The sequence below is a fragment of the Aegilops tauschii genome, chromosome 2 (genome assembly GCF_002575655.3).
Source record: "Aegilops tauschii subsp. strangulata cultivar AL8/78 chromosome 2, Aet v6.0, whole genome shotgun sequence".
NCBI lineage: Eukaryota > Viridiplantae > Streptophyta > Magnoliopsida > Poales > Poaceae > Aegilops > Aegilops tauschii.
The window spans coordinates 402,885,402-402,913,363 of record NC_053036.3 but is presented as its reverse complement, the minus strand read 5'-3'; positions in this window follow the sequence as shown (position 1 = coordinate 402,913,363).

Below are 27,962 nucleotides of genomic sequence, written 5' to 3'. Positions count from 1 at the left end.
AGTGATGAGTATCTTGATGCGGAGGATAGTTATGAGGATGATGATATAGATGATCCTATGCTTGCTAAACTAAATAAGTTCATGTGCTCCCTCAAAGGAAAGAAGCTCACTATGTTTCGTATGCTTATGGAGATGGTGAGGAAGCACACCATCACCATTAAGGAACTCGAAACCCTCGTCACCGAGGAAAAGGAGAAATATGAAATCCTTGAGCGGAAAGTCAAATATGAGGAAGCACGAAATGATGAACTATGCTTGAAAATTGGTGCAAACATTGATGTTCATACTAAAGATCTTACCTCCTTGAAAAAGGCTAATGACTCTTGCAAAGAGTTGATGAATGATAAAAGTAAACTTGTGAAGTCTTATGCTTCTCTCTAAGGATTGTGAGCTCCTATCCGTGTCCCTAAAGGCTAAGGAATAAGAGCTCACCCTTCTTGCAAAGAGTTTTGAGACGCTCAAGCTTACTTATCTTGAAACTCTATCCAAGGCTTACTCTTCTCCTATTATCAATGTTGATGCTTGTACTACTAACTCTAGTAGTGATCTAGCATCTATTCTTGAGGAGAATCGCTTTCTCAAGGCTCAAATCGAGAAAGGTCTCATGACATGTGCTCAAGGACAAAAGAACCTTAATGAGGTATTGAGCCAACATAATGAGGTGTTTGCCAAAGAGGGGCTCGGGTTTGACCCAAGCACAAGCAAGAAGAAGACGTCTTCTCAAAAGTGCACCACCCCTCTAAAAGAAACATTTGTTCGAGAAGGGCAAAAGGAGAAAGGTAAGGTTGTTAGTGGGAAGGCCACAAGGGGCATGCCCATTCTCAACAAGCCAAAAGAGTTCATGCCTCCATCATATGTACTTCGTAAGCCTAAGGATGGAGAAGTTTATGCAAAATTTGTTGGCCGTCGAAATACATTCTGATTCTATGCTATTTGGGTCCCCAAGACCCTTGTGACTAACTTGAGAGGTCCCATTGCAAAATGGGTGCCTCTAACAAAGTCATAATTGTGTGTAGGTTGCCTTCTCCGGTGGAGTAAAATGGGTGATTGACAGTGGATGTACCAATCATATGACCGGAGATAGCAAATTGCTCTATGATTTCATGGAAGCTATTCAACCATTTATGAGCATTATGTTTGGTGGAGGATCAAAAGGACAGGTACTCGGGTTGGGCAAGGTGGCTATCACAAATGACATGTCTCTAGCAAATGTCATGCTTGTTCAATCCCTTAAATATCATTTGCTTTCTGTTCGCCAATTGGCTTCTGTTGGTTATGATACACTCTTTGGACTAACGGATGTGAAAGTCTTTAAGAGAGATACTCTCGAAGTGGCCTTTGTTGGAGAGTTGGATGGCAACCTTTACATGGTTGATTTCTCGAAAGAGAGCGCATTCCATGCAACTTGTCTAGTGGCCAAGGCCGACAAGGGGTGGCTATGGCATCACCCACTAGCCCATGTCGGCATGAGGAATCTTCAAGGTCTCTTAAAGGGTAATCACATCCTTGGACTAACCAATGTATCTTTTGAGAAAGATCGTGTGTGTAGTGCATGCATAGCCGGGAAGCAACATAAATCAAAGCACCCACCCAAGAATATTGTGTCTACTTCAAGGCCTTTGGAGCTCCTTCATGTGGATCTTTTTGGGCCTCCTTCATGGGATAGTCTTGGTGGGAAAAAGTATGGGCTTGTCATTGTTGATGATTACTCAAGATATACATGGGTCTTCTTCCTCAAGTCCAAGGACGAGACGAAGATCACCTTCATTGATTTTGCCAAGCAAGCACAACGCAAGTTTGACAAAGAAATCTTGGCAATAAGAAGTGATAATGGCTCTGAGTTCAAGAACTACACCTTGAAAGAATTTCTTAGTAATGAAGGGATTGAGCATCAATATTCAACACCATACACTCCTCAACAAAATGGTGTAGCAGAAAGAAAGAACCACACACTTGTGGAGATGGCAAGGTCCATGTTGGATGAATACAAGTCGCCACATAGTTTTTGGGCCGAGGCTGTCAACACCACATGCCATGCATCAAACCGGCTCTTCCTCTGCACTATATTGGAAAAGACTCCATATGAGCTCCTAACTGGGAACAAGACGAATGTCAAGTACTTTCGTGTATTTGGGTGCAAATGTTTCATCCTCAACAAAAGCGAACGGTTAGGAAAATTTTATTCCGAAACAATTGAGGGCATATTTGTTGGCTATGGATCGAACTCTCATGCCTATAGAGTCTACAACAAATCCAATGGATGTGTTGTAGAAACTTGTGACGTGGTGTTTGATGAATTTAATGGCTCCCATGGGGAGCAAGTTGATCTCAGTGATGTAGGTGAAGAAGATTCGTCTCAAGATATTCTGACCATGGGTGTTGGTGCACTTCTTCCAATGGAACAAGAACCTCATGATGAAGAAGAAGAAGATGGAAGCCTCACACATCAACAAACTACTTCAACACCTATACCATCACAAGCTCCTATTGCTCAACCAATGCCTTAGTTCAAGTGCAAGAATATGATCAAGTTCCTCTTCGTGATAATTCTCATGAACAAGATCATCATCAGGGGCAAGAACAAGAAAGTGCAATCATTGATGACGAACCTCAACAAATGCAATATGAAGAAGAAGATCTTCCACCACACATTAATGATCCATATGTTGAGGACGTGGATGATGGACATGAAGTTGAACCCCGCGAAACCCTAACCTCCATCATGCCTCGAGTGGCCAGTCGTGTTGATGTTGACAAAATTCTCACCGGCATATCGGAAGGTAGAGTCACTCGTAAACATTTGACAAACTTTTGTGCTCACTTCTCGTTTGTGTCTAGGGTTGAGCCTCTCAAGGTACACTACAAAAAAAGACACATCCATGACATTTTGGGCCGAACGAATTTTTTTCCTGTCATGCTTATGACACTTCTATGATGATAATTGTGACAAAAACCGGTATCATCGTAGATGTGGTGGGGTCCTACTTCTAAGACAAAAAATCATGACAGAAAATGGGCTTTCGTCCTAGGCGGGCCGGAGATGCAGCTTTATGACATTCTTTGGGCCGTCCATGACGGAAAAAACCGTGGTAGAAGCGAGGGCGCGGAAAATATCAGGGAGTTCCCGGTTACGGTGGCTGGTCGGGGGCCGAGCGATGCGCGTTTCTGTCGTATGTACGCGCGTGTGCACGAGGTGTTGCGCTCTAACTGAACCCGAGCGAGGCGTTGGGTTCTAACTGAACCTGAGCGATTGCACTGCAGGCTACGCGTTACTGAACCCGAGCGATCGATCGATCGATCCCTTGCTATTAACTGAACCCGAGTGATTCCTTCACTACTGCTGCTAACTGAAGCTGATCGATGCTGCCTCTGGATGAACAGTGAGCGTTGTTTGGGGGGTTTGGATGAACAGTTCCCGGTGGGGGGTTGGATGAACAGGACCCCGTGGTAGTAGAGGCCGTTGCCGCTGGATGTACAGTACCCCGATCGATCGAGCTGGTGGATGAACAGGACCTTGTGGAGGGCTGGATGAACAGGACCCCGTGGAGGGCTGGTTGAACAGCAGCCGGTGGAGGGCTGGATGAACAGTAGCCCGTGGAGGGGTGGTTGAACAGGACCCCGTGGAGAGCGCTGGTTGAACAGTAGCCGGTGGAGGAGCGTGATGACCCACAAGTATAGGGGATCTATCGTAGTTCTTTTGATAAGTAAGAGTGTCGAACCCAACGAGGAGCAAAAGGAAACGACAAGCAGTTTTCAGTAAGTTATTCTCTGCAAGCACTAAAATTATCAGTAATAGATAGTTTTGTGATAAGGTAATTTGTAATGGGTAACAAGTAACAAAAGTAAACAAAGTGCAGCAAGGTGGCCCAATCCTTTTTGTAGCAAAGGACAAGCCTGGACAAACTCTTATATAAAGGAAAACGCTCCCGAGGACACATGGGAATTATCGTCAAGCTAGTTTTCATCATGCTCATATGGTTCGCGTTCGTTAGTTTGATAATTTGATATGTGGGTGGACCGGTGCTTGGGTACTGCCCTTCCTTGGACAAGCATCCCACTTATGATTAACCCCTCTTGCAAGCATCCGCAACTACAAAAGAAGCATTAAGGTAAACCTAACCATAGCATGAAACATATGGATCCAAATCAGCCCCTTACGAAGCAACACATAAATTAGGATTTAAGCTTCTGTCACTCTAGCAACCCATCATCTACTTATTACTTCCCAATGCCTTCCTCTAGGCCCAAACAATGGTGAAGTTTCATGTAGTCGACGTTCACATAACACCACTAGAGGAAAGACAACATACATCTCATAAAAATATCGAACGGATACCAAATTCACATGACTACATACAGCAAGACTTTTCCCATGTCCTCAGGAACAAACATAACCACTCACAAATCATATTCATGATCATAATCAGAGGGGTATTAATATGCATAAAGGATCTGAACATATGATCTTCCACCAAATAAACCAACTAGCATCAACTACAAGGAGTAATCAACACTACTAGCAACCCACAGGTACCAATCTGAGGTTTTGAGATAAAGATTGGGTACAAGAGATGAACTAGGGTTTGAGATGAGATGGTGCTGGTGAAGATGTTGATGGAGATTGACCCCCTCCTAATGAGAGGATCGATGGTGATGAGAATGGTGATGATTTCCCCCTCCCGGAGGGATGTTTCCCCGGCAGAACAGCTCCGCCGGAGCGCTAGATTGGTTTCGCCAGGTTCCGCCTCGAGACGGCGGCGCTTCGTCCCGAAAGCTTCCTCCTTATTTTTTAGGGTAAAAGATTTCATATAGCCAAAGATGGGCACCGGAGGCCTGCCAGGGGGCCCACGAGGCAGGGGGCGCGCCCAAGGGGTAGGGCGTGCCCCCACCCTCATGGATTGGGTGTGGCCCCCTCTGATGCTTTCTTCGCCCAATATTTTTAATATATTCCAGAACTGACTTTCGTGGAGTTTCAGGACTTTTGGAGTTGTGCAGAATAGGTCTCTAATATTTGCTCCTTTTCCAGCCCAAAATTCCAGCTGCCGGCATTCTCCCTCTTCGTGTAAACCTTGTAAAATAAGAGAGAATAGGCATAAGTATTGTGACATAATGTGTAATAACATCCCATAATGCAATAAATATCGATATAAAAGCATGATGCAAAATGGACGTATCAACTCCCCCAAGCTTAGACCTCGCTTGTCCTCAAGCGGAAGCCGATATCGAAAAATATGTCCACTTGTTCAGAGATAGAGGTGTCGATAAAAATAAAATACGGGCATGAGGGTATCATGATCATTCTTATAACAGCAACATATATATATATTGTCATATGATTTCTTATGCTAAAGTAACAATCTATTCACAATGTAAAGTATGAATCAGAAACTTCATTGAAAACTAACAAACTATAATCTCAGTCACTGAAGCAATTGCAATTTATCATAACATCGGAAAGAGTCAATATAAGAGCTTTTCAGCAAGTCCACATACTCAACTATCATTTAGTCTTTCATAATTGCTAACGCTCACGCAATACTTATGGGTATGGAGTTTTAATCGGACACAGAGAAAGATAGGGGCTTATAGTGTTGCCTCCCAACCTTTTACCTCAAGGGTAATGTCAACAATAATAGTTTATGAAACTTACATCCAATTGGATATATATATCAGGATCTTTCCAACACAATGTGCTTGCCAAAGGATAAAGTGTAAAAAGGAAAGGTGAAGATCACCGCGACTCTTGCATAAGGTATACGACAAAAATAAAAGATAGGCCCTTCGCAGAGGAAAGCAGAGGTTGTCATGTGCTTTTATGGTTGGATGCACAAAATCTTAATGCAAAAGAACGTCACTTTATATTGCCAATTGTGATAGGGACCTTTATTATGCAGTCCGTCACTTTTATTTCTTCCATATCACAAGATCGTATAAAGCTTATTTTCTCCACACTAATAGATCATACATATTTAGAGAGCAATTTTTATTGCGTGCAACAATGACAACTTACTTTAAGGATCTTACTCAATCCATAGGTAGGTATGGTGGACACTCATGGTAAAACTGGGTTTAAGGATATTCGGAAGCACAAGTAGTATCTCTACTTGGTGCAGAGAATTAGGCTAGCATGAGGGGGAAAGGCAAGCTCAACATGTTGGATGCTCCATGACAATATACTTTATTTCGGATATAAGAAAACATAACCCATTACTTTGTCTTCCTTGTCCAACATCAACTTTTTAGCATGTCATATTTTAATGAGTGCTCACAATCATAAAAGATGTCCAAGATAGATATTTATATGTGAAAACCTCTCTTTCTTTATTACTTCCTGTTAATTGCAATGATGACCAAAACTATGTTTGTCAACTCTCAACAACTTTTATTCATCATACTCTTTATATGTGAAGTCATTACTCTCCATAAGATCAATATGATCTCTTTAATTCTTTTTCCTTTTTACTATTATTCCCTCAAGATCATAGCAAGATAACCAAGCCCTCGACTCAATACTAATCTTTATTATATATATATAGCTCACAGACTTGATTACATAGAAGGATCATAAAGCAAAACTCATAACTAGATCATACTAAAACTTTATTCTACTAGATCAAGATATTACCAAAAGGATCGAACTAAGAAAAAAGGTAAAGATAGAAGTGTGATGGTGATACGATACCAGGGAACCTCCCCCAAGCTTGGCAGTTGCCAAGGGGAGTGCCCATACCCATGTGTTTATGTCTCTTTCTTCGGAGGTGTGGTGACGATGGAGTTGTTGACGACGTAGGCTTGTCGTCCAACATCGAGCGTAGGAGGCGCTCCAACTTATGAATAATGCCCTTGAGTGCGGTGATATGCTCTTGCAACAGAAAATTTTCATGAGTTAGATGCTTGTTCTGCACCCGAACTATTTCAATCATCTTGAAAGCTTCAATTTCGGTAGGGGTAAGAAGATTGTAATGAAGTTGAAGGATGTCTTCTTCTTCTGCTGCTGGAGCTTGATCCTCCGTGGCCTTCTTGATCCTATCATCCTTGTTGATCTCCCTGGGTTCTTCTCTCTTCAGCTCTATCTTCATTAGCCAAGCATCGTCGCCCTCATTGTTGGAGGAGGGGGACAACATGATGCCTGGCCTTGACAACTCTGGCATAAAATAGCTCAAAACAAAAACAGGAGATATTCGCGTGGTACGGTGATCAAAACCTTCGGGAGATTATATAATGAATTTTTACTGACCAAAAGAAGTATCGAGCAAGGAAACGGAGTCCGGAGGGCACACGAGGTGCCCACGAGGCAGGGGGCGCGCCCTCCACCCTCGTGGATGTCTCGTGTCCCTTTCGGACTACTTCTTATTTTCCTATTTTCTTAAATATTCCAAAACAGAGAAAAATTGCTATCAGGACTGTTTTGGAGTCGGTTTACTTACCGTAACACATACCTATTCCTTTTTGGAGTCTGAAACATTCTGGAAAGTGTCCGTTATGTACTCCTCCGGGGTTACGGTGTCAATAACATTGGTTTCAACATTTATGGGATTACCTGAGATATAATGTTTGATTCTTTGACCGTTCACCACCTTCGGATTTGTGCCTTCGAAGTTGTTGATTTTTATGGCACCGGAACGATAGACCTCCTCGATAACGTAAGGACCTTCCCATTTGGAGAGGAGTTTTCCTACAAAAAATCTTAAACGAGAGTTGTATGGCAAAACATAATCACCTACATTAAACTCATGCTTTTGTATCCTTTTGTCATGCCATCTTTTAACTTTTTCTTTGAACAGTTTGGCATTCTCATAGGCCTGGGTTCTCCACTCATCAAGTGAGCTAATGTCAAATAGTCTCTTCTCACCGGCAAGTTTGAAATCATAATTGAGCTCTTTAATGGCCCAATATGCCTTATGTTCTAGTTCGAGAGGTAAGTTACATGCTTTTCCATAAACCATTTTATACGGAGACATACCCATAGGATTTTGGACCAATTCTTTCTAGATCTATTAACAGTCTTTTGCAAAATTAATTTAATCTCTCTATTACTTAGTTCTACTTGACCACTAGACTGTGGGTGGTATGGAGATGCAATTCTATGATTAACGTCATACTTAGCAAGCATCTTATGAAAAGCACCATGAATAAAATGTGAACCACCATGAGTCATTAAGTATCTAGGGACTCCAAACCTCGGAAAAATAACTTCTTTAAGCATCTTAATAGAGGTGTTATGATCAGCACTACTAGTTGGAATAGCTTCTACCCACTTAGTAACGTAATCAACAGCAACCAAAATATGTGTATACCCGTTAGAGGAAGGAAAAGGTCCCATATAATCAAAGCCCCAAACATCAAATGGTTCAATAACAAGTGAATAATTCATAGACATTTCTTGACGTCTGCTAATATTACCAATTCTTTGACATTCATCACAAGACGAGACAAACTTACATGCGTCCTTGAAAAGAGTAGGCCAATAAAAACCGGATTCCAATACCTTATGTGCAGTTCTATCTCCAGTGTGGTGTCCTCCATAAGCCTCGGAGTGACACTTGCGTAGGATCTGTTCCTGTTCATGCTCAGGTACACAAAGTCTAATAACACCATCTACTCCTTCTTTATAAAGGTGTGGGTCATCCCAGAAGTAATGTCTTAAATCATACAAAACTTTTTCTTTTACTAGTATGTGAAACTAGGTGGTATAAATTTAGCAACAATATAATTAGCATAATCAGCATACCATGGAGCAGTACGAGAAGCATTTATGACAGGTTGTGGGTAGTGGGTCATCAAGAACATTCTCTAACCTAGATAAGTTGTCTGCAACGGGGTTCTCAGCTCCCTTTCTATCTATAATATGCAAATCAAATTCTTGTAGTAGGAGAACCCATCTAATAAGTCTAGGTTTAGCATCTTTCTTTTCCATAAGATATTTAATAGCAGCATGATCAGTGTGAACAGTTACTTTAGAACCAACAATGTAAGGTCTGAACTTATCACAAGCAAATACAACTGCTAAAAATTCTTTTTTAGTAGTAGCATAATTTCTCTGGGCACTGTCTAGAGTTTTACTAGCATATTGGATAACATTTAATTTCTTATCAACTCTTTGTCCTAGAACAGCGCCTACAGCATAATCACTAGCATCACACATAATTTCAAATGGTATATTCGAATCAGGAGGCTGAACAATAGGTGCAGAAATCAAGGCTTTCTTAAGTATTTCAAATGCTTCTACACAATCATCATCAAAGACAAAAGGAACATCTTTTTGTAAAAGATTAGTCAGAGGCCTAGAAATTTTTGAGAAGTCTTTAATGAACCTCCTATAAAAACTGGCATGACCAAGGAAACTTCTTATACCTTTAATGTCCTTAGGACACATCATCTTTTCAATAGCATCAACTTTAGCTTTATCAACTTCAATGCCTCTTTCAAAAATTTTATGCCCCAAGACAATACCTTCATTAACCATAAAGTGGCACTTCTCCCAATTCAAGACAACATTAGTTTCTTCACATCTCTACAAAACTCGATTAAGGTTTCTTAAGCAATCATCAAAAGAAGTTCCATACACGGAGAAATCATCCATGAAAACCTCAACAATCTTTTCACAGAAGTCAGAGAATATAGCAGTCATACATATTTGAAAGGTAGCAGGTGCATTGCATAAACCAAAAGGCATACGTCTATAAGCAAAGGTACCGAAAGGGCAAGTAAAAGTGGTCTTTTCTTGATCCTCTTTTGACACAGGAATTTGAGAGAAACCAGAATAACCGTCTAGAAAGCAAAAATGTGTTTGTTTGGATAATCTTTCTAGCATTTGATCAATAAAAGGTAAAAGGTAATGATCCTTTTTAGTAGCTTTATTTAGTTTGCGGAAATCAATTACCATTCTATAACCTATAACAATTCTTTGTGGGATCAATTCATCTTTATCATTAGGAACAACAGTAATACCTCCCTTCTTAGGGACACAATGGACATGACTTACCCATTGACTATCAGCAACGGGATATATTATACCTGGCTCCAGAAGATTTAGTATTTCTTTCCTTACCACTTCTTTCATCTTAGGATTTAACCTTCGTTGGTGATCAACAACCGGTTTAGCTTCTTTCTCCAATTTTATTTTGTGCTGACATAGAGTGGGACTAATGCCCTTAAGATCATCAAGAGTATATCCAATAGCAGCACAATGCTTCTTCAGAGTTTTCAATAATTTATCTTCTTCCTGATCTGAAAGGTTAGCATTAATAATAACAGGATATATCTTCTTTTCATCAAGATAAGCATATTTAAGAGTATCAGGTAATGGTTTAAGCTCAAACATGGGATCACCCTTGGGTGGAGGAGGATCCCCTAGAATTTCAACAGGCAAGTTGTGTTTCAAAATAGGTCCCTGTTTAAATAATACTTCATCTATTTCCCCTCTTTCATTCATAAACATATCATTTTCATGGTCTAGAAAATATTGTTCTAAAGGATCATTAGGAGGCACGACAATAGAAGCAAGACCAATAATTTCATCTTTACTAGGCAATTCTTTATCATGGGGTTGTCTATGAAATTTAGCAAAATTAAAATCATGAGACATATCCCCTAAACCAATAGTAACAACATCCTTTTTGCAATCTATCTTAGCATTAACAGTATTCAAGAAGGGTCTGCCAAATATAATGGGACAAAAGTCATCTTGTGGGGAACCAAGGACAAGAAAATCAGTAGGATATTTAACTTTCCGCACAATACTTCAACATATCTAACAATCCCAACTGTTGAAATAGTATCTCTATTGGCAAGCTTAATTGTAACATCAATACCTTCTAACTCAGCAGGTGCAATATCATGCATAATTTCTTCGTATAAAGAATGAGGTATTGCACTCGCACTAGCACCCATATCACATAAGCCATGATAACAATGATCTCCTATTTTAACAGAAATAACAGGCATGCCTACAACAGGTCAATGTTTATTTTTAGTATCGGGTCAAGCAATTCTAGCAGCTTCATCACAGAAGTAAATAACATGCCCATCAATATTATCGACCAAGAGATCTTTAACCATAGCAATACTAGGTTCAACTTTAATTTGCTCAGGGGGTGTAGGTGTTCTAGTATTACTCTTACGAACCACAGTTGAAGCTTTAGCATGATCCTTTATTCTAGCAGGGAGACGTGGTTTCTCAATATAAGCAGTAGGAACAATAGGATCAACATTATAAGTGATAGTCTTTTCTTCAACTTTAATAGGTTCAACTACTTTTACTTCAATGGGAGGATGATATTTAAACCACTTATCCTTAGGGAGATCAACATGAGTAGCAAAGGATTCACAGAAAGAAGCTACTATCTCAGAGTCAAGTCCATATTTAGTGCTAAATTCACGAAAAGCATCGGTATCCATAAAAGATTTAACACAATCAAACTTAGGTGTTATACCTGACTCCTTACCTTCGTCGAGTTCCCAATCTTCAGAGTTGCGTTTAATTATTTCCAATAAATCCCATTGGAATTCAATAGTCTTCATCATAAAAGAACCAGTACAAGAAGTATCGAGCATGGAGCGATTATTGAGAGAAAGCTGATCATAAAAATGAATAATAATTTCTCTTGAGAGCTCATGATTGGGGCATGAATATAACATTGACTTAAGCCTCCCCCAAGCTTGAGAGATGCTTTCTCCTTCGCGAGGCCAAAAATTATATATATAATTACGATCACGATGAACCAGATGCATAGGATAAAACTTCTGATGAAATTCCAATTTCAATCGGTTGTAGTTCCATGATCCAATATCATCGCATAGCCTAAACCATGTCAATGCATTTCCCTTGAAAGATAAAGGGAAGACCTTCTTCTTGATAACATCCTCGGGCATACCTGCAAGCTTAAATAATCCACAAACTTCATCCACATAGATTAGGTGCAAATCGGGGTGCAATGTTCCATCTCTTGTAAAAGGATTAGCTAGTAGTTTCTCTATCATACCCGAAGGAATTTCAAAGTAAACATTTTCAGTAGGTTCAGTAGGTTGAGGAGCAACTCTTTGCTCTACTGGTCGGGGTGAAGATACCCCGAACAAGCCCCTCAAAGGATTACTTTCCATAGTAACAAGTGATAGTAAATTTCAGCACACTATATAAATATTTCCTTACCAAATTCCACTTACCAAAGGCGCTTCACTCCCCGGTAACGGCGCCAGAAAAGAGTCTTGATGACCCACAAGTATAGGGGATATATCGTAGTCCTTTCAATAAGTAAGAGTGTCGAACCCAACGAGGAGCAGAAGGAAATGACAAGCGGTTTTCAGTAAGGTATTCTCTACAAGCACTGAAATTATCGGTAACAGATAGTTTTGTGATAAGGTAATTTGTAACGGGTAACAAGTAAAAAAAGTAAAAAAGGTGCAGCAAGGTGGCCCAATCCTTTTTGTAGCAAAGGACAAGCCTGGAGAAACTCTTATATAAAGGAAAACGCTCCTGAGGACACATGGGAATTATCGTCAAGCTAGTTTTCATCATGCTCATATGATTCGCGTTCGTTACTTTGATAATTTGATATGTGGGTGGACTAGTGCTTGGGTGCTGCCCTTCCTTGGACAAGCATCCCACTTATTATTAACCCCTCTTGCAAGCATCCACAACTACAAAAGAAGCATTAAGGTAAACCTAACCATAGCATGAAACATATGGATCCAAATCAGCCCCTTACGAAGCAACGCAGAAACTAGGATTTAAGCTTCTGTCATTCTAGCAACCCATCATCTACTTATTACTTCCCAATGCCTTCCCCTAGGCCCAAACAATGGTGAAGTGTCATGTAGTCGACGTTCACATAACACCACTAGAGGAAACACAACATACATCTAATCAAAATATCGAATGAATACCAAATTCACATGACTACTTATAGCAAGACTTCTCCCATGTCCTCAGGAACAAACGTAACTACTCACAAATCATATTTATGTTCATAATCGGAGGGGTATTAATATGCGTAAAGGATCTGAACATACGATCTTCCACCAAATAAACCAACTAGCATCAACTACAAGGAGTAATCAACACTACTAGCAACCCACAGGTACCAATCTGAGGTTTTGATACAAAGATTGGGTACAAGAGATGAACTAGGGTTTGAGATGAGATGGTGCTGGTGAAGATGTTGATGGAGATTGACCCCCTCCCGATGAGAGGATCGATGGTGATGATGATGGTGATGATTTCCCCCTCCCGGAGGAATGTTTCCCTGGCAGAACAGCTCCGCCGAAGCCCTAGATTGGTTTCGCCAGGTTCCGCCTCGAGACGGAGGCGCTTCGTCCCGAAAGCTTCCTCCTTATTTTTTTCAGGGAAAGGACTTCATATAGCCAAAGATGGGCACCGGAGGCCTGCCAGGGGGCCCATGAGGCAGGGGGCGTGCCCAGGGGGTAGGGCGCGCCCCCCACCCTCGTGGACAGGGTGTGCCCCCCTCTGGTGCTTTCTTCGCCCAATATTTTTAATATATTCCAAAACTGAGTTTCGTGGAGTTTCAGGACTTTTGGAGTTGTGCAGAATAGGTCTTTAATATTTGCTCCTTTTCCAGCCCAGAATTCCAGCTGCCGGCATTCTCCCTCTTCGTGTAAACCTTGTAAAATAAGAGAGAATAGGCATAAGTATTGTGACATAATGTGTAATAACAGCCCATAATGCAATAAATATCGATATAAAAGGATGATGCAAAATGGATGTATCGGAGCGCGCGGTGGAGGCTGGATGAACAGGAGCCCGTGGATGAACAGTCACAGGTGGAGGCTGGAGGAGGTCGACGGTGGATGAACAGTAGCCCGTGGAGGCAGTTGACGGTGGAGATGAACAGTAGCCTGGGGAGGCAGTCGATGGTGGAGATGAACAGTATCCCGTGGAGTCCCGTTTTGCGGTAAGCCACACCCCTCCCGATGAACAGGACCCCCGTTTCGACCGTAGCGCTCCAACACAAGTCCATTTCCTCCATTTTGCGGTACGCCACACCCCTCCCGATCAACAAGACCCCATTTCAACCGTAGAAGGTCTGTTTCCTCCGTTTTGCGGTATGCCAGACCCCTTGCGATGAACAGGACCCCGTTTCGACCATGGCCGGTCGAACACAAGGCCGTTTCCTCCGTTTTGCGGTACGCCAGGCCTCGTTTCCATCGGCTGTTCCGTCCAAGCCGGTTGGCTCCCGCTGAACAGCACGCGTTCCGTTGCCTCCCGATGAACACGAGGCATTCCGTTGCCTCCCCATGAACACGACGATGACGCAGTTTCTCCGTTCCAACCCAGCCATGTACACTAGCCCTGGCCGTACGTATGCGCGAGTAGGCGTTCGAGACCCCGCCCGTATGTACGTACGTGGCCGTATTTAGTTTCTTGCACCCTGGCCGCTGTACGTACGTGTACATGCTACGTGCGCGCCTCTACTACGACATGTGCATGCCTCTACTAAGACACGTGCGCACCTCTACTACGACACGTGCGCGCCTCTACATCGACCAGTATGTACGTACACCTTTGCGACCAGAATGACAACGCTACACATGCTTCGACCCGGTGGGTCCTAACTGTCAGGCACTTCCTTCCGTGCGAAGATGTAGCTGGTGGGTCCCAGCAGTCAGGGGGGAAATGTTTTTTTCACAAAATACGGTGGCCCGTCCGGTGGGTCCCTGCTGTCAGATGGAGGAATAATTATTTTGCGCATAATAAGGAGGCACTTCCTTGCTGCTACCGTGGACCCAGCTGTCAGCCTCTCCACATACAGTACTCTTCCGATGGAAGTCGTTCCTTGACCATGTTGACCACGCCGCGCCGAGAGCACCAGGGCGGTGGACGACGGCAAGGCCTAGGAATGGGACGACACGGAGCCGGGGAAGACGTGGCAGTGGATGCCCACGCAGAGGGGAGTACGTGGGTTGACTGCTTCGGCTGCGGTGTGATGCTGCCGTCGCCAGAGAATAACAGGAGGTGTAGGTGAGTATAGAGGGATGGCATGGCCAGCGGTGGCAGCACAGCCGGACATGGGAGGCAGGAGCAGGTGGCACGGCCGACGCTTGTTTGGGCGGCTGGAGCAAGAAGAACAGAGGTTGAAGAAGCACTACGGCCGTTGGATGGACATCGTACGGTCACTGGAGCTAGAATCGTTCATATTTGACTAAGTTGACAAAGCCCTCCGTCCGCGTCAACTTAATAGGCCCACAAGTCAGCCTCCCATTATGGTGGGTCCCAGCTAGCAGGGGGAGTATTCATTTTTTTGTGCGTACTAAGGAGGCACTTCCTTGCGTGCGAAGATATAGCTGGTGGGTCCGAGCTGTCAGCGGCAGTATTCATTCTTTTGGCGTAATAAGGACACACTTCCTTGCGTGCGAAGATGTAGCTGGTGTGTCCCAGTAGCCAGGGGGAGAAAACATTATTTTCAGGGTAAAAAGGATGCAGTTGCATGCATGCGTCCATGGGCGTGGTGGGTCCCCACTGTCAGCCTCTCACGTACAGTCATCTTCCGATGCCTCTCGTTTGTTGACCATGTTGACCACATCGTGCCGAGCGCACCAAGGCCGGTGGACGACGGCAAGGCCCCAGACTAGAACGACCCGGAGATGGGGAAGACGCGGCAGTGGAGTCACAGATGGAGAGGAGTGGGAAACTTGGCTGGTTCTGGTGCGCGGCAGCACTGCCGCCCACGGGAAACAGGAGCAAGAATAGAGGTTGAAGAAGGAGCACGGCTATTGGATTAACATCCAACAGTCCAGCTGCTAGAATCATTTGTTGATTAAGTTGACAAAGCCCTGCGTACACGTTCGCTTAGTATGCCCACAAGTCAGCCACCAAATCTGACGGGTCCCAGCTGTCAATGGGAGGAACTTTTTTTGCATAACAAGGAGGCACTTCCTTCCGTGTGAAGATACAGCCGGTGGGTCCCAGCTGTCAGGGGGAGGAAACATTTTTTCCAGCTTAATAAGGAGGAACTTTCCTTGCGTGAGACCATGGACCTCGTGGGTCCCAGCTGCCAGGCTCTCCACGTACAGTCCTCTTCTGATGACTCTCGTTGGTTGACCACGCCGCACCGAGCGCAACGAGGCGGTGGACGACGGCGAGGCCCCGGACGGGAACGACCCGGAGATGGGAAGACGCGGCAGTGGAGTCGTAGACTGAGAGGAGTACAAGGGTTATAACTGGTTCTGGTGCGGCATGGGGCTGCAGTCAGTGGAGAATAACAGGAGGTGTGGAGGGTGGAGGGATAGCCTGGCCGGCGGTGGGGTAGCGCTTCACAGTGATGCGTGCTAAGCAGAGCCGCTAGCCGCCGTAGGCCGGACCAGGCAGTCCCGGCGATGCTGGAGGAAGAAGACGAGAGATTGAAGGTGCATGCCGGCCGTTGGATATAAATCCAATGGCTGTGGATGTCATAATCATTTGTTGACCAAGTTGACAACGCCCTGCGTAGGCTTTGACCTATTGTCCCACATGTCAGCCAGAAAAAATGTGGCATATATTTAACCTATGTTTTCTAGAATGTACAGTCCATTTGCTGGGATGGGTGAATAAATAATTTCGCGTCAATGCGGCCCATTTAATATTTTCTTAGAAATCCCAGCCCATTTGCACTTTCTTGAAATACACGAATTAGCTGGGCTCGTTCTATACATAATGTTAGGTTAGAAGGAGCAATTAATATAAAAAATAAACCGTTGCGACACATTATATATATATAATTAACAAATTAGCGAGTTATTGCTCAAAATAAAAATGAGCGCGTTATTATTACATTGGTCTTTAAATCTTTGCAAGCTTTTGTACGCAATCGCCAGGATTTTCCTACCCGTGAGTCAAAAACAACCAGGATTTTCCTTGCCAACTTCTGTTAAACATTTACTTTTATAAGTTAATAACATGTGGGAAGTTTTTATAATGTATATATAAGTCTCTATAAAATATACAATAATTGTAATAATATAAATATACATAATGTGGTTAGAAGGGAAAACATAAATTGGACACAACATTATTATTCTTATATATAGACTAGCAAAAGGGCCCATGCGTTGCAACGGGAGAAAAGAATACCCCACGCTCTTATTTTATAAAAAATGGTCTATAATCTGAGTATTTGTAGCTACGGCCCAAACAAAGATGGTTTTTGCCTACAAAAGCGCAAGTTCAAGATTCCACATGTCTTTTATTTAAACACGGCTTGCATGTAGATTTAATATGTACAAAGAAATAGGCAAGTGATCTTTAATTTTGTCTCCAATCCTGATTTTGCTGAGATGTTCATCCATAATCCGGATCAGTACCGATATGAAAGAAAGACAGATAATGCGCTATTGATTAAGATTGCACTCTAGACAGTATTTTTTTTTTCAAATAGTTAAGAGGTAAAATAACATCATATTGAGATTCTATATATTTTCTAATCAAATTCCATATATAACATGTTAAAATTGGAGTTACGGTTTAGAAGATATGTGTATTTTAAAAAACATTTAATATGTACTGCGGGTTTAGTGTCAGAAACATTAGGTTTTTTTATAAAATAGCATGACGGACTAAGAATACCTATTTCTTTTATTACTAGGTATAGATAAATAGAACAGAGATCTGCGTTTTATTAAGAAAATACATTGGGCTGCCGATCTTTAAGAAAAAGTAAAACCTACGCTGGGAGGCCCATAGGCCGGTATGGACCTCAAAAAATAAGTTGAAACCACTGTCTCCGTATGTCGTGGGCTACGCATACCTCGGCCTAGCTGATACTTGTTCGCCCTCTGGAAAAAATGATAGTACCAGCTAGATCCCCGAGCGAACTGGATTAAAGAGGGGGCCGGCGGCCCGACTGAAGAAGCACATCAGACGTGATTTTTTTTTCTTCAGTGGATGGCTCTCGATGGCGTTTTTTACTTGCCTCTGCACCATAAAACTTGTATTTTTAGCCTCCCAGTCCGTGTTGGACCAGCAACCCATTTGCTGGGCGGGCCAACCTACAGAAACCAACACTCGATTTTTCATCAAGCCCCAAAAACAACGCAACCCATTATGCTTGTTTTGAGGCCGAAAACATTATGGCAGGGGTTGAGTGGGGGAGGGGGGAAGACAGAGCAAAAATATTAAAAAGAGCTGATGCGCCGTTGCTACGCTAACAAAGCAGGTGCAATTCTTCTCGGGAAGAAGGTGTGCCGTTGACACCCACACGTCACAAATCCCACAGTATACATACTAACAAGTTCACACACATGTACAACAGAACAAGTAAACATTCGTATCAAACTCAGGTTCACAGGACACATTATATTCATAGCCAACATTCACAATCAACAACTCAAAAGATTCATATATACACTGTAGGGGAACATAGCAGAAATTCAAAATTTTCTACGCATCACCAAGATCAATCTATGGAGTTTACTAGCAACGAGAGGGAAGGAGTGCATCTACATACCCTTGTAGATCGCGAGCGGAAGCGTTCAAGAGAACGGGGTTGATGGAGTCATATTCGCCGTGATCCAAATCACCGATGATCCTAGCGCTGAACGGACGGCACCTCCGCGTTCAACACACTTACGAAGCAGCGACGTCTCCTCCTTCTTGATCCAGCAAGGGGGGAGGAGAGGTTGATGGAGATCCAGCAGCACGACGGCGTGGTGGTGGAAGTAGCGGGATTCCAACAGGGCTTCGCCAAGCGCTGCGGGAGGAGGGAGATGTGTCACGGGAGGGAGAGGGAGGCGCCAGGGCTTAGGTGTTGCTGCCCTCCCTCCCCCCCACTATATATAGGGCCAAGGGAGAGGGGGGGCGCAGCCTTGGCCCTTCCTCCAAGGAAGGGTGCGGCCAGGGAAGAGTCCATCCTCCCCAAGGCACCTCGGAGGTGCCTTCCCCCTTTAGGACTCTCCCTCTCCCTTATCTCTTGGCGCATGGGCCTCTTGGGGCTGGTGCCCTTGGCCCATATAGGCCAAGGCACACACCCCTACAGCCCATGTGGCCCCCCGGGGCTGGTGGACCCCCGGACCCCTCTCGGCACTCCCGGTACAATACGGATAATGCGCGAAACTTTTCCGGCGACCAAAATAAGATTTCCCATATATAAATCTTTACCTCCGGACCATTTCGAAACTCCTCGTGACGTCCGGGATCTCATCCGGGACTCCGAACAACTTTCGGGTTACCGCATACTAATATCTCTATAACCCTAGCGTCACCGAACCTTAAGTGTGTAGACCCTATGGGTTCGGGAGACACGTAGACATGACCGAGACGACTCTCCGGTCAATAACCAACAGTGGGATCTGGATACCCATGTTGGCTCCCACATGCTCCTCGATGATCTCATCGGATGAACCACGATGTCGAGGATTCAATCAATCCCGTATACAATTCCCTTTGTCAATCGGTATGTTACTTGCCCTAGATGCGATCGTCGGTATCCCAATACCTTGTTCAATCTCGTTACCGGCAAGTCTCTTTACTCGTTCCGCAACACATCATCCCGTGATCAACTCCTTGGTCACATTGTGCACATTATGATGATGTCCTATCGAGTGGGCCCAGAGATACCTCTCCGTTTACACGGAGTGACAAATCCCAGTCTCGATTCGTGCCAACCCAACAGACACTTTCGGAGATACCTGTAGTGCACCTTTATAGCCACCCAGTTACGTTGTGACGTTTGGTACACCCAAAGCATTCCTACGGTATCCGGGAGTTGCACAATCTCATGGTCTAAGGAAATGATACTTGACATTAGAAAAGCACTTAGCAAACGAACTACACGATCTTGTGCTAGGCTTAGGATTGGGTCTTGTCCATCACATCATTCTCCTAATGATGTGATCCCATTATCAACGACATCCAATGTCCATGGTCAGGAAACCGTAACCATCTATTGATCAACGAGCTAGTCAACTAGAGGCTTACTAGGGACATGGTGTTGTCTATGTATCCACACATGTATCTAAGTTTCCTATCAATACAATTCTAGCATGGATAATAAACGATTATCATGAACAAGGAAATATAATAATAACCAATTTATTACTGCCTCTATGGCATATTTCCAACAATCTCCCACTTGCACTAGAGTCAATAATCTAGTTCACAACACCATGTGATTAACACTCACAGGTCACATCACCATGTGACCAACATCCAAAGAGTTTACTAGAGTCAACAATCTAGTTCACATCACTATGTGATTAACACTCAATGAGTTCTGGTTTGATCATGTTATGCTTGTGAGAGAGGTTATTAGTCAACGGGTCTGAACCTTTCAGATCCGTGTGTGCTTTACTAATATCTATGTCATCTTGTGGATGCTACCACGCGCTACTTGGAGCCATTTCAAATAACTGCTCTACTATACGAATTCGGTTTACTACTCAGAGTCATACGGATTAGTGTCAAAGTTCGCATCGACGTAACCCTTTACGACGAACTCCTTTTCACCTCCATAATCGAGAAAATTCCTTAGTCCACTAGATACTAAGGATAAGTTCGACCGCTGTCATGTGATCCATTCCCGGATCACTATTGTACCCCTTGACCAACTCATGGCAAGGCACACTTCATGTGCGGTACACAGCATAGCATACTGTAGAGCCTACGTCTAAAGCATAGGGGATGACCTTCGTCCTTTCTCTCTCTTCTGTTGTGGTCAGGTCTTGAGTCTTACTCAATACTCACACCTTGTAACACAGCCAAGAACTCCTTCTTTGCTGATCTATTTTGAACTCTTTCAAAATCATGTCAAGGTGTGCGTTCTTTGAAAGTATCATCAAGCGTCTTGATCTATCTCTATAGATCTTGATGCCCAATATGTAAGCAGCTTTATCCAGGCCTTCCTTTGAAAAACTCCTTTCAAACAACCCTTTATGCTTTCCAGAAATTTTACATCATTTCGGATCAACAATATGTCATTCACATATACTTATCAGAAATGTTGTAGCGCTCCCACTCACTTTATTGTAAATACAAGTTTCTAACAAACTTTGTATAAACCCAAAAACTTTGATCACTCCATCAAAGCATATATTCTGACTCCGAGATGCTTGCTCTAGTCCATGGAAGGATCGCTGGAGCTAGCATACCTTTTAGCATCCTTAGGATCGACAAAACCTTTCTGATTGTATCACATACAACCTTTCCTTACGAAAACTGGAAGGAAACTTGTTTTTGACATCCATCTGCCAGATTTCATAAATGCAGCTAATGCTAACATGATTCCGACGGACTTAAGCATCGCTACGGATGAGAAAATCTCATCGTAGTCAACTCCTTGAACTTGTGAAAATACTCTTTGCCACAAGTCGAGCTTCATAGACGGTAACATTACCGTCCACGTCCGTCTTCTTCTTAAAGATCCATTTATCTCAATGGCTTGCCGATCATCGGGCAAGTTCACCAAAGTCCATGCTTTGTTCTGATACATGGATTCTATCTCGGATTTCATGGCCTCGAGCCATTCGTCGGAATCCGGGCCCACCATCGCTTCTCCACAGCTCATAGGTTCATCGTTGTCCAACAACATGACTTCCAAGACATGATTACGCATTACTCTGAAGTAGTACGCATCCTCGTCGTCCTACGAGGTTTGGTAGTGACTTGATCCGAAGTTTCATGATCACTATCATAAGCTTCCACTTCAATTGGTGTAGGTGCCACAGGAACAACTTCCTGTGCCCTGCTACACACTAGTTGAAGTTATGGTTCAATAACCTCATCAAGTCTCCACCATCCTCCCACTCAATTCTTTCGAGAGAAACTTTTCCTCGAGAAAGGACTCGTTTCTAGAAGCAATTACTTTTGCTTCCAGATCTGAAATAGGAGGTATACCCAACTGTTTTGGGTTTTCTATGAAGATGCATTTATCCGCTTTGGGTTCGAGCTTATCAGCTTGAAACTTTTTCACATAAGCATTGCAGCCCCAAACTTTTAAGGAATGACAACTTAGGTTTCTCTAAACGGTGTCGTCTCAACGGAATTGCGTGGTGCCCCTTTTAAAGTGAATGCGGTTATCTCTAATGCCTAACCCATAAACGATAGTGGTAATTCGATAAGAGACATCATGGCATGCACCATATCCAATAGGGTGCAGTTATGATGTTCGGACACACCATCACACTGTGGTGTTCCAGGCGGTATTAATTGTGAAACACTTTCCACAATGTCTTAATTGTGTGCCAAACTCGTAACTCAGATACTCATCTCTATGATCATATCACAGACATTTTATCCTCTTGTCACGATGATCTTCAACTTCACTCTGAAATTACTTGAACCTTTCAATAATTCAGACTTGTGTTTCATCAAGTAAATACACTCAGCATCTACTCAAATCATCTGTGAAGTAAGAACATAACGATATCCACTGCATGCCTCATCACTCATTGGACTGCATACATCAAAATGTATTACTTCCAATAAGTTGCTCTCTTGTTCCATCTTACTGAAAACGAGGCCTTTCAGTCATCTTGCCCATGTGGTATGATTTGCATGTCTCAAGTGATTCAAAATCAAGTGAGTCCAAACGATCCATCTGTATGGAGCTTCTTCATGCGTTCTATACCAATATGACTCAAATGGCAGTGCCACACGTATGTGGTACTATCATTACTATTTTATATCTTTTGGCACGAACATGTGTATCACTGCGATCGAGATTCATTTTAGGTGCAAGACCATTGAAGGTATTATTCAAATAACAGAGTAACCATTATTCTCCTTAAATGAATAACCGTATTGTGATAAACATAATCCAATCATGTTTATGCTCAACGCAAACACCAATCTCGATGGTAGAGGGAGCATGCGATGCTTGATCACATCAACCTTGGAAACACTTCCAACACATATCGTCATCTCACCTTTAGCTAGTCTCCATTTATTCCGCGGCTTTTATTTTGAGTTACTAACAGTTAGCAACCGAACCGGTATCTAATACCCTGGTGCTGCTAGGAGTACTAGTAAAGTACACATTCATATAATGTATATCCAATATACTTCGGTCGACCTTGCCTGCCTTCTCATCTACCAAGTATCTAGGGCAGTTTTGCTTCAGTGACCGTTTCCCTCATTACAGAAGCACTTAGTCTCGGGTTTGGGTTCAACTTTGGGATTCTTCACTAGAGCAGCAAATGATTTGCTATTTCATGAAGTATCCCTTTTGCCCTTGCCCTTCTAGAAACTAGTGGTTTTACTAACCATCAACAATTGATGCTCCTTCTTGATTTCTACTTTCGCGGTGTCAAACATCGCGAGTTGCTCAAGGATCATCATGTCTATCCCTGATATGTTATAGTTCATCACGAAGCTCTAATAGCTTGGTGGCAGTGACTATGGAGAACCATCACTATCTCATCTGGAAGATTAACTCCCACTCGATTCAAGCGATTGTAGTACTCAGACAATCTGAGCACATGCTCAACGATTGAGCTTTTCTCCCTTAGTTTGCAGGCTTAAGAAACTTGTCAGAGGTCTCATACCTCTTGACGTGGGCACTAGTCTGAAATCCCAATTTCAGTCTTTGGAACATCTCATATGTTCTGCGACATTTCAAAACCGTCTTTGGTGCCACAATTCTGAACCGTTAGCATTACGCACTGAACTATCACGTAGTCATCAAAACGTGTATGTCAGATGTTTTGCAACATCTACAGACGACGCTGAGGTTCAGCACACCGAGCGGTGCATTAAGGACATAAGCCTTCTGTGCAGCAATGAGGACAATCCTCAGTTCACGGACCCAGTCCGCATAATTGCTACTATCAACTTTCAACTAAATTTTCTCTAGGAACATATCTTAAACAGTAGAACTAAAGCGTAAGCTATGACATAATTTGCAAAGACCTTTTGACTATGTTCATGATAATTAAGTTCATCTGATTATTTAATGAACTCCCACTCAGATAGACATCCCTCTAGTCATCTAAGTGATACATGATCCGAGTCAAACTAGGCCGTGTCCGATCATCACGTGAGACGGACTAGTCATCATCGGTGAACATCTCCATGTTGATCGCATCTACTATACGACTCATGTTCGACCTTTCGATCTCTTGTGTTCTGAGGCCATGTCTGTACATGCTAGGCTCGTCAAGTCAACCTAAGTGTTTCGCATGTGTTCCGAGGCCATGTCTGTACATGCTAGGCTCATCAACACCCGTTGTATTCGAACGTTAGAATCTATCACACCCGATCATCACGTGGTGCTTCAAAACAACGAACCTTTGCAACGGTGCACAGTTAGGGGGAACACGTCTCTTGAAATTTTAGTGAGGGATCATCTTATTTATGCTACCGTCGTCCTAAGGAAATAAGATGTAAACATGACAAACATCACATGCAAATCATAAAGTGACGTGATATGGCCAATATCATCTTGCGCCTTTGATCTCCATCTTTGAGGCGCGACATGATCACCTTCGTCACCGGCATGACACCATGATCTCCATCATCGTGTCTTCATGAAGTTGTCTCGCCAACTATTACTTCTACTACTATCTCTAACGGTTAGCAATAAAGTAAAGTAATTACATGGCGTTTTCTTTGACACGCAGGTCATACAATAAATTAAGACAACTCCTATGGCTCCTGCCGGTTGTCATACTCATCGACATGCAAGTCATGATTCCTATTACAAGAACATGATCAATCTCATACATCACATATATCATTCATCACATCCTTTTGGCCATATCACATCACATAGCATACCCTGCAAAAACAAGTTAGACGTCCTCTAATTGTTGTTGCATGTTTTACGTGGCTGCTATGGGATTCTAGCAAGAACGTTTCTTACCTACGCAAAAGCCACAACGTGATATGCCAATTTCTATTTACCCTTCATAAGGACCCTTTTCATCGAATCCGATCCGACTAAAGTGGGAGAGACAGACACCCGCTAGCCACCTTATGCAACTAGTGCATGTTAGTCGGTGGAACCTGTCTCACGTAAGTGTACGTGTAAGGTCGGTCCAGGCCGCTTCATCCCACGATGCCGCCGAATCAAGATAAGACTAGTAACGGCAAGTAAATTGACAAAATCGACGCCCACAACTACTTTGTGTTCTACTCGTGCATAGAAACTACGCATAGACCTAGCTCATGATGCCACTGTAGGGGAACATAGCAGAAATTCAAAATTTTCTACGCATCACCAAGATCAATCTATGGAGTTTACTAGCAACGAGAGGGAAGGAGTGCATCTACATACCCTTGTAGATCGCGAGCGGAAGCGTTCAAGAGAACGGGGTTGATGGAGTCGTACTCGTCGTGATCCAAATCACCGATGATCCTAGCGCCGAACGGACGGCACCTCCGCGTTCAACACACGTACGGAGCAGCGACGTCTCCTCCTTCTTGATCCAGCAAGGGGGGAGGAGAGGTTGATGGAGATCCAGCAGCATGACGGCGTGGTGGTGGAAGTAGCGGGATTCCAACAGGGCTTCGCCAAGAGCTGCGGGAGGAGGGAGATGTGTCACGGGAGGGAGAGGGAGGCGCCAGGGCTTAGGTATTGCTGCCCTCCCTCCCCCCCCCACTATATATAGGGCCAAGGGAGAGGGGGGGGCGCAGCCTTGGCCCTTCCTCCAAGGAAGGGTGCGGCCAGGGAGGAGTCCATCCTCCCCAAGGCACCTCGGAGGTGCCTTCCCCCTTTAGGACTCTCCCTTTCCCTTATCTCTTGGCACATGGGCCTCTTGGGGCTGGTGCCCTTGGCCCATATAGGCCAAGGCGCACACCCCTACAGCCCAGGTGGCCCCCCGGGGCCGGTGGACCCCCGGACCCCTCTCGGCACTCCCGGTACAATACCGATAATGCGCGAAACTTTTCCAGCGACCAAAATAAGACTTCCCATATATAAATCTTTACCTCTGGACCATTCTGGAACTCCTCGTGACGTCCGGGATCTCATCCGGGACTCTGAACAACTTTCGGGTTACCACATACTAATATCTCTATAACCCTAGCATCACCGAACCTTAAGTGTGTAGACCCTACGGGTTCGGGAGACACGCAGACATGACCGAGACGACTCTCCGATCAATAACCAACAGCGGGATCTGGATACCCATGTTGGCTCCCACATGCTCCTCGATGATCTCATCGGATGAACCACGATGTCGAGGATTCAATCAATCCCGTATACAATTCCCTTTGTCAATCGGTATGTTACTTGCCCGAGATTCGATCGTCGGTATCCCGATACCTTGTTCAATCTCGTTACCGGCAAGTCTCTTTACTCGTTCCGTAACACATCATCCCGTGATCAACTCCTTGGTCACATTGTGCACATTATGATGATGTCCTACCGAGTGGGCCCAGAGATACCTCTCCGTTTACACGGAGTGACAAATCCCAGTCTCGATTCGTGCCAACCCAACAGACACTTTCGGAGATACCTGTAGTGCACCTTTATAGCCACCCAGTTACGTTGTGACGTTTGGTACACCCAAAGCATTCCTACGGTATCTGGGAGTTGCACAATCTCATGGTCTAAGGAAATGATACTTGACATTAGAAAAGCACTTAGCAAACGAACTACACGATCTTGTGCTAGGCTTAGGATTGGGTCTTGTCCATCACATCATTCACCTAATGATGTGATCCCGTTATCAACGACATCCAATGTCCATGGTCAGGAAACCGTAACCATCTATTGATCAACGAGCTAGTCAACTAGAGGCTTACTAGGGACATGGTGTTGTCTATGTATCCACACATGTATCTGAGTTTCCTATCAATACAATTCTAGCATGGATAATAAACGATTATCATGAACAAGGAAATATAATAATAACCAATTTATTATTGCCTCTAGGGCATATTTCCAACATACACAAGTTCAGCATGTCTATGCATCCAAATGATTGATAGATCTCACAACAATATTCATAGATAATTCACAAAAAGATTCAGATATACACATGTTCAGTATGTTTATGCAACCAAATGATTGAGATCACAACCAATATCATCCATGGATGAACTTTAATTACATAGGGTACAGATTGGTAAATGGTGTTCAGTCAGAGGTACTTCTTGCCAAAATTAATGCTTGTACGAGTTAACTTTCGAGTACATAAGAGGCAGCACAGACAATCTGAACTTTGCTTGTATCCTCAAGTAGTGGCCTCGTGCCGAGGGAGGTTTGAGCAACTTGGACACTACTTTCATCCAACTAGTTTACTGGCTCATCTTGGTCCTGTAGCTCGCCAAAATTCTACATTGCAGACAAGAAAGGAGGCGGTTGAGAAAATGAACCACCCAAATTTTTTCTGCAGTTCAACTGAAATGGAGGATCCCCGGCGTGCAGACTGATTAAGTGCCAGATGAATATATGCGTTAACCAACTTGTCTGGAATCTTTAGACTCCATGCCATACAGTTCGCTACCATATGTGCTGATAACCAAAAGGCACAAGTCGGGACCAAAGACTGGACTGCGTTTTTCTGGGCTATGCGCCAAGCAATATTTTTGGCATTCACTCTCCTAATACTTGGATTTTGACAACTAGTTGACGCCGGTTGATACTCGGATGAATATAGGCACTTCTTCTTTTCAACATCGATGCTTGTCTGAGTGAACTTTGGAGTACATAGCAGCAACATAAGTACCTGTCCATCTGATCTTTTTGTGCAGTTCTACTGAAATCACCCAATGTAATGATTTGCCTGCGGGTTCAGGCTCCAAGTTACTCCTTTATGAAATCGGCAAACAGTAGCACAATACCAAATTACCAATACATATGACAAGCACAATAATCAGGATAAAGACCAGTACCAACCTGTGTGAGGTAGCATATCAATTACTATTTCCTTTGACTAGAAGCCGAGATAACACTACTGCAGGATGCTGCTAACGCGACACTACGATCAGAGCCCCTTCAAGAAACTGTGTGCAATGCAATAATCGCAAACGGTGCTGTATGAAAACCGTCAGAAATGTATAAAACGTTTGCGATGGCAGAGCCCTCAAACAC